Source organism: Sparus aurata, chromosome 1 (assembly GCF_900880675.1).
Source record: "Sparus aurata chromosome 1, fSpaAur1.1, whole genome shotgun sequence".
Classification (NCBI taxonomy): Eukaryota; Metazoa; Chordata; class Actinopteri; order Spariformes; family Sparidae; genus Sparus; species Sparus aurata.
In genome coordinates this window covers 39,008,170-39,014,454 of record NC_044187.1, presented here as the reverse complement: position 1 = coordinate 39,014,454, position 6,285 = coordinate 39,008,170, and the positions used below count along the sequence as shown (strand labels likewise).

Here is a 6,285-nt window from a genome sequence, read left to right as displayed (position 1 = left end):
TTGTGGACTTGGAGAAGGCATTCGACCGTGTCCCTCGTGGCATTCTGTGGGAGGTGCTCCGGGACTTCGGGGTCGGAGGCCCTCTGTTAAGGGCTGTACGGTCCCTGTACGACCGGAGCAGGAGCTTGGTTCGCATTGCCTGCAGTAAGTCAGACCTGTTCCCAGCGCATGTTGGACTCCGGCAGGGCTTCCCTTTGTCACCGGTTCTGTTCATTATTTTTATGGACAGAATTTCTAGGCGCAGCCACGGGCCGGAGGGGATCTGGTTCGGGAGCCACTGGATCTCATCTCTGCTTTTCGCGGATGATGTGGTCTTGTTGGCTCCTTCGAGCCAGGACCTCCAGCATGTCCTGGGGCGGTTTGCAGCCGAGTGTGAAGCGGCTGGGATGAGAATCAGCACCTCCAAATCTGAGGCCATGGTTCTCGACCGGAAAAAGGTGGCTTGCTCCCTCCAGGTGGGAGGAGAGTTCCTGCCTCAAGTGGAGGAGTTTAAGTATCTTGGGGTCTTGTTCACGAGTGAGGGAAGGATGGAGCGTGAGATTGACAGGCGGATAGGTGCAGCGGCCGCAGTAATGCGGTCGTTGTATCGGTCTGTCGTGGTGAAGAGAGAGCTGAGCCGAAAGGCGAAGCTCTCGATTTACCAGTCAATCTACGTTCCGACCCTCACCTATGGCCATGAACTTTGGGTCATGACCGAAAGAATAAGATCCCGGATACAAGCGGCCGAAATGAGTTTCCTCCACAGGGTGGCAGGGCGCTCCCTTAGAGATAGGGTGAAGAGTTCTGTCACCCGGGAGGAGCTCGGAGTAGAGCCGCTGCTCCTCCACATCGAGAGGAGCCAGCTGAGGTGGCTCGGGCATCTGTTTCGGATGCCCCCGGGACGCCTACCTCGGGAGGTGTTCCTGGCATGTCCCGCCGGGAGGAGACCCCGAGGAAGACCCAGGACACGCTGGTGTGACTATGTCACCCCAGCTGGCCTGGGAACGCCTTGGGGTCCTCCCGGAAGAGCTGGAAGGCAGTGTCCAGGGAGAGGGAAGTCTGGGTGTCCCTGCTCAGGCAGCTGCCCCCGCGACCCGGCCCAGGATAAGCGGACGAAAATGGATGGATGGATGGCATTATCATTTATTCAATGTATCTAGTATTATTATCATCTTATCTTCTATCTTTTAGTTTTATTTACCTTTTATTTAATTATCTATCTTTTTAATTATTTATTTTTCTTCTTCCTTCTCTGTGAGTTGTACAGGATAACAGGCTTTTTAATCGTACCATCTATACTTGTACCCGCCCAATCTTGGGATATCCTTGTGTTGCTTTGGTTGTGATGCACATTTTCAATGTATCAACTTTATTTTAGATTATGCTTAAAGATCTTTATATTATATAAATATATAATATATATATATTATAAATATATATCTGAGTTTGAAGTTCTTATATAGTCTGGTCAGTATCTCTTCACCTGAGATGATGAGTATTCACATCCAAACAGGTCAGAAACAAAAACTCTCAGTCTATTCCTAAGTCCATGAACCCTTGCAGAGCGGTGCTCACCCGCGATGTTCATGACAACCTTCTGGATGACTTTGAACGTATATTGCAGCTCCTTCTGGTAGTCAATGTTCAGTGCATATAGCAGACCGATTAACATAACTACCGCATGAGAGTAGTCACTGATGCCACGCAGAACAATCTGTTGCTCCAGGACCACCGATATGTCGCGAAGATCCTCTCCTTATTTTCCCAGGAGAATGCTGACATTCATTCCCCCAGTCATGCTGTCCTCCATGTCTGTGGGCTTCACAAAGAAGGGCAAAAATATTTTAGTATTGAGCATTTTTTAGTATTTGTCTAACCGTCTATGAAAGACAAGAACATGTTTCAGCATTATGAATGTCTGAATACATCGAATGAAACCTGAATGTATGGAATGAAAACTGGCGCCATCTTTCGAACGGCCCATCAGCTTCAACCTTAAGTGTTATTTCCACCATCTCTCCTTCAAGAATGATGTATAATCTTCTTTAAGCAATGTTTTGTTGAACATCATCAGACTACTGACTTGCTGAGAGAACCTACATGCACACACTTCTCACTTTAAGACTCCACTAGTTTACTTTTAATATAAATAACATTACAATTAAGAAAACAGATTAAAGTGCAAATGTTAAAAGATAAAAAAACAAAAAACAGAAAGTAAACGGTAGAGTCTTAAAGTGGAGAGAGTGTGTGTGTGTGTGTGTGTGTGTGTGTGTCTGCATAGGGTCTCTCAGCAGGTCAGTAATCTGATGGCGTGTGGGCAGAAGCTGTCTCTGAACCTGCTGGTCCTGGTTCGGATGCTCCTGAACCACCTGCCTAACAGCAGGGTCGTGAAAAGACTGCAGCTTGGGCAGCCAGAGAGGACGCGCCGCACCCTCCCCTCCTCCTTTATGCAACATTATGCATCATGCATATGACTGAGATTACTCTTAGCACGGGAATACATTACAATTAAATAGCCTGTGGATATTTCTCTGAATAAATTAACGTAACAGCACAGCAGAGAACGCGCTGTGCCGCTCTCTGTATGTGTGCATGCGTGGCTCTTTTTCGCGCTGTTACATTATCAGTTATGAATGTGTTTTTCTGTTTTTTAACTTTATGAGAAGTTGGACGTGAGACCTAGAGTCTCGTGGTCATCATGACATACCCCTGAAAACCCAATCCACCCAAGCTGGGCTGAAACTAGCTAACTGTTACAACATCAATATTACTACAAGCTACGTTAGCTACTGCAAAATTAGCAGTTGCTAGCTTACCAAGTTAGCTACTGCTAATTTAGCAGTCGCTAGCTTACCGAGTTAGCTACTGCTAACTTACCAAGTTACAAAAGAAATACAAGACAAAAGCAATTTAATTCAACCCACCTTGATGACAAACTGTGGAGCAGGGACCAGTTTCTTCTGAGGAGAAAGAAAGGAGCGTGTCTCCGTGCAGCGGCTGTGGGTTTCTCCGTACATAGAGCTCACCAGCGGGGCACAGAATCAGCTCGGCCGGCGCTGCAGACAGGGAGGCGGGGTTATGTGCGACACCACGGTTACAAACAAGTTTAGGGACATCAGAGATATCAACCAAAGGCTTTGAAAAATAGTTTTCTCTCTCTTTTATATTCAAACATCTTCAGATATAGGTTTTGCCGAGCTAGAATTTTGTTCAAAACGACATTAATGCCATCTGAACAGAAGCAGGTACATCTGGTTACCTCATATTCCAGCAGGGTAGTTACACTATGCCAACAGATTTGGATGTGGTGAAAGAGGGAGAAAAAGTCGGGCAGCATAAACGGTTTCTTTTGGAACGTTAGTTGAAGTGCCTACGTCAGCCTATGACAGCCAATCACAGAAGCGATTATGCTTACATCATTTTGACTGTCATTCTTAATTTCAATTGAATCATGTTTCTTAGTTTGAAAACGTTTCACTAGTTGAGAAGACATAAACACACAATTCTGAGTCATCACAATTGTTTCAATCATTTGTAGTCATACTGACAATGAATTAGAAGTTATCATGACTAATGGGCACAACTAATTTTTATAGTGCAGACTTCGAGAATAAAGTCATACATTTACGAGAATAATGTCATAATATTGTAACCCGTTGTTTTAAAGGAGGAGAGTTGTTAAAATTAGGGCTGTGGAGCTTTTCGTGGAATTGTACTTCAGTATAGGTTTCACAAACAAGGAGATACTTAATCTTTTGGCACTTCAGCATCACATTGTCATAAGTATCAAGACTTTAAAAAGAAAATGCAAGAAAAAGCATCTTTTCCGCAGAAAGAACCAGACTCATAAATGTATGACTTTTTTTTTCATCCTCAGTGTGGCCCTAATCCGTTGTATAAAATACACATCCCATACAAATATAAATACATATCAAAGTGTAACATTATGTTCCTTTATTGAATAAGGACAAAGCAAAACAGGTAAACCGTCAGCTCCTTTCAAAACTGAAGTCACACAGTGACTCTACAAGATGGAAAGCACAGAATCAAAGCGTATTATACAACACAAGGATAAATACACGTTCAAAGGTCTGTATATAATAATACACCCTGCATGTCTGCACACTGAAATAAATGCAGGACGAATCCATACACATCAAATGAACAGACAAATGAATGGATGCAGTAGCCTCTCTGCAAGCTTCAGTATACAGCACAAACATCATAAGAAGCCAAATCAATTTAAATTAAAGAAAAAAAAACTAAAAGAAAAAAAACACACACATTCCTCTGCCACTGCAGGACATATTTAACTTAAATTTAAAGCGTGCATAGTAACTAAAATCATTTAACACATATTGGTCCCTCACTTGCCATTGTCAGAGCAGAAAGGAACACACTGTTTTGGGCCTTCATATAGGCTATTGGCTCATTTGACTTTACGAGGATTGACCTTTTATTTTTTTATTCAAGATGTGTCATCTTCTTGGAGCTGGGGGAGGAAAGGAGAATAATATTTAATACATTTGTGTTACAGTCAGCATACAGTGTGCATTGAAGGCATAACTCACCTCCCGCTCAAGTTTTTTTATTTCAAGGTCCAATTTTCTAATTGTCCTCTTTTGTATTTCGGACTCCAGTGCAAGGTTTTCCATCTGTCTCTTCTTATACTGCATATCTATATCTGCCAGTTGTATTTGGCGCCGGAGGTGGTTATTATTATTATTATTATTAGCTCATCTACTTATCAAAGAGTTATACAGTCTGATGGAGTTACATTTACACAGTTTCACTCATATCTGCAGTCCATTTCAATAAAAATTCAACCGATTCATAATCAGAGTACAACTGCGTTTTTGGAGATGTGAATTAACTATTGGATTGTAATTGTGACGTTTCAGCGGAGCGGTGAATGTGTCATTCTGCACTACTTACGCATTCAGGCGGTCAGCAATACTTTGCCACGTTTTTTCTCTTTGCTTTATCACTGTGGCGGTGTTGCCTTTCTTTTCTTATTATGTCTTTAACCTCCTCGTATGCCTCCATGAGGATTTCTGCCTCCGGCGGGGAAAAGTAAGCCGCTCTACTTGCCATGGTGAATCAGGAGCCCTTTTTACACAGCGTTTCCGCATTATCTCCCGAGCGGTGGTTCGCCAATTCTCCGTCGATGGTGATTCACACAGAGCGAAGCATCTCCGCCTTCACGTGTGTAATTCACACAGAAAGCCGGCGCTGCGGCTCCTAAAGAGGCGTGACGGTACACGTCATGTTGATGACGTTGGTGTTTCCCAGGTGTTCCCCTTGTTTATTTAAACCCGCAGACAGTTTATAATCATATGGATGCTGTTATAATGTGTAGTGATTGAGATCCTGACCCACCAAACATCCTGGGAAGTGACGGAGTTAAGTTTTTCGCGCTAAATTACATTTTATACATAATCACCATCAGTAAACATGATGCTGTGTGACTCTGTCACTGGCAGGGACGGAGGCTGTTTTCTGGGGGAAAGCTCCCTGAAGTCTCGGTCAGGAGAGCTGACGGTCGTGGTGATTTATTTTCGTCACAAACACTCGGTGAGTTAAAGTTTTTTGCTGGTGACAGACGCTGTTTTTTGAGCAGAAATGTGACGAAGACAGACAGAGATGGACAGGAGGACAGATGCTTCTCCACCTACAGCTGTGGTATTTGTTTTCCTCATATAAGTTGCCAAAGACAGTTACAGTTACTACGTTACTTTTTGTTCGGTCATGTAAGGTTGCTGTGTGGGCTATTTCTCTGTATTTAGTTGAGTGAAGGACCTGTGCAGTTATCAGACTGCACGACCGACACGCCCCCACTCTGCGCCTCCGGATTATCCGTTCACACTCGGACGGCTCACCAATAATGCGGCCCTGATTCTCCAGAGGTGGATCAGCGCCGGAGCGAAATTTCCCCCCTCTCCGGATCTAAAACTTTCACACAGGGGAGGGTGCGGAGAATTGGCGCAGGATCCCCGCATGCAAACGGCAGTGTGAAAGAGGCTAATGAATCTGTGATCGATGGCGGGGTCTATTTGAGGGAGCCGTGAGCACGCACTTATCCAGGATTGTTTTCACCTAGCTTGATGAATCCGTGTCTGCTCATCCTGGCTTGGTCTTTGTCCAACCAATTAAGCCTGGACGCTCTTGTTTTGGATTCATTGAGCTCAGCTCAGTCACTTATCCTGGATGTCTTAATCCTACTTTTGTGCAACGGGCCCCTGAACAATGGTTGGCTGTAAACACGCTTAAAGACTAGGATGGTATGGTATTGGCTCCTCTGTC

At 44.2% G+C, this 6,285-nt stretch overlaps 1 long non-coding RNA gene across 1 annotated transcript; it reads right to left on the bottom strand.

The window, feature by feature from the left end:
- Positions 1 to 3,921: 3,921 nt before the first annotated feature.
- On the bottom strand, positions 3,922 to 5,161 carry LOC115595529 (uncharacterized). Its single transcript, XR_003986773.1, has 2 exons — positions 4,554 to 5,161; positions 3,922 to 4,474 (listed from the first exon to the last, which is right to left on the bottom strand). It is a non-coding gene; the product is annotated as an uncharacterized LOC115595529 (long non-coding RNA).
- Positions 5,162 to 6,285: the final 1,124 nt, after the last annotated feature.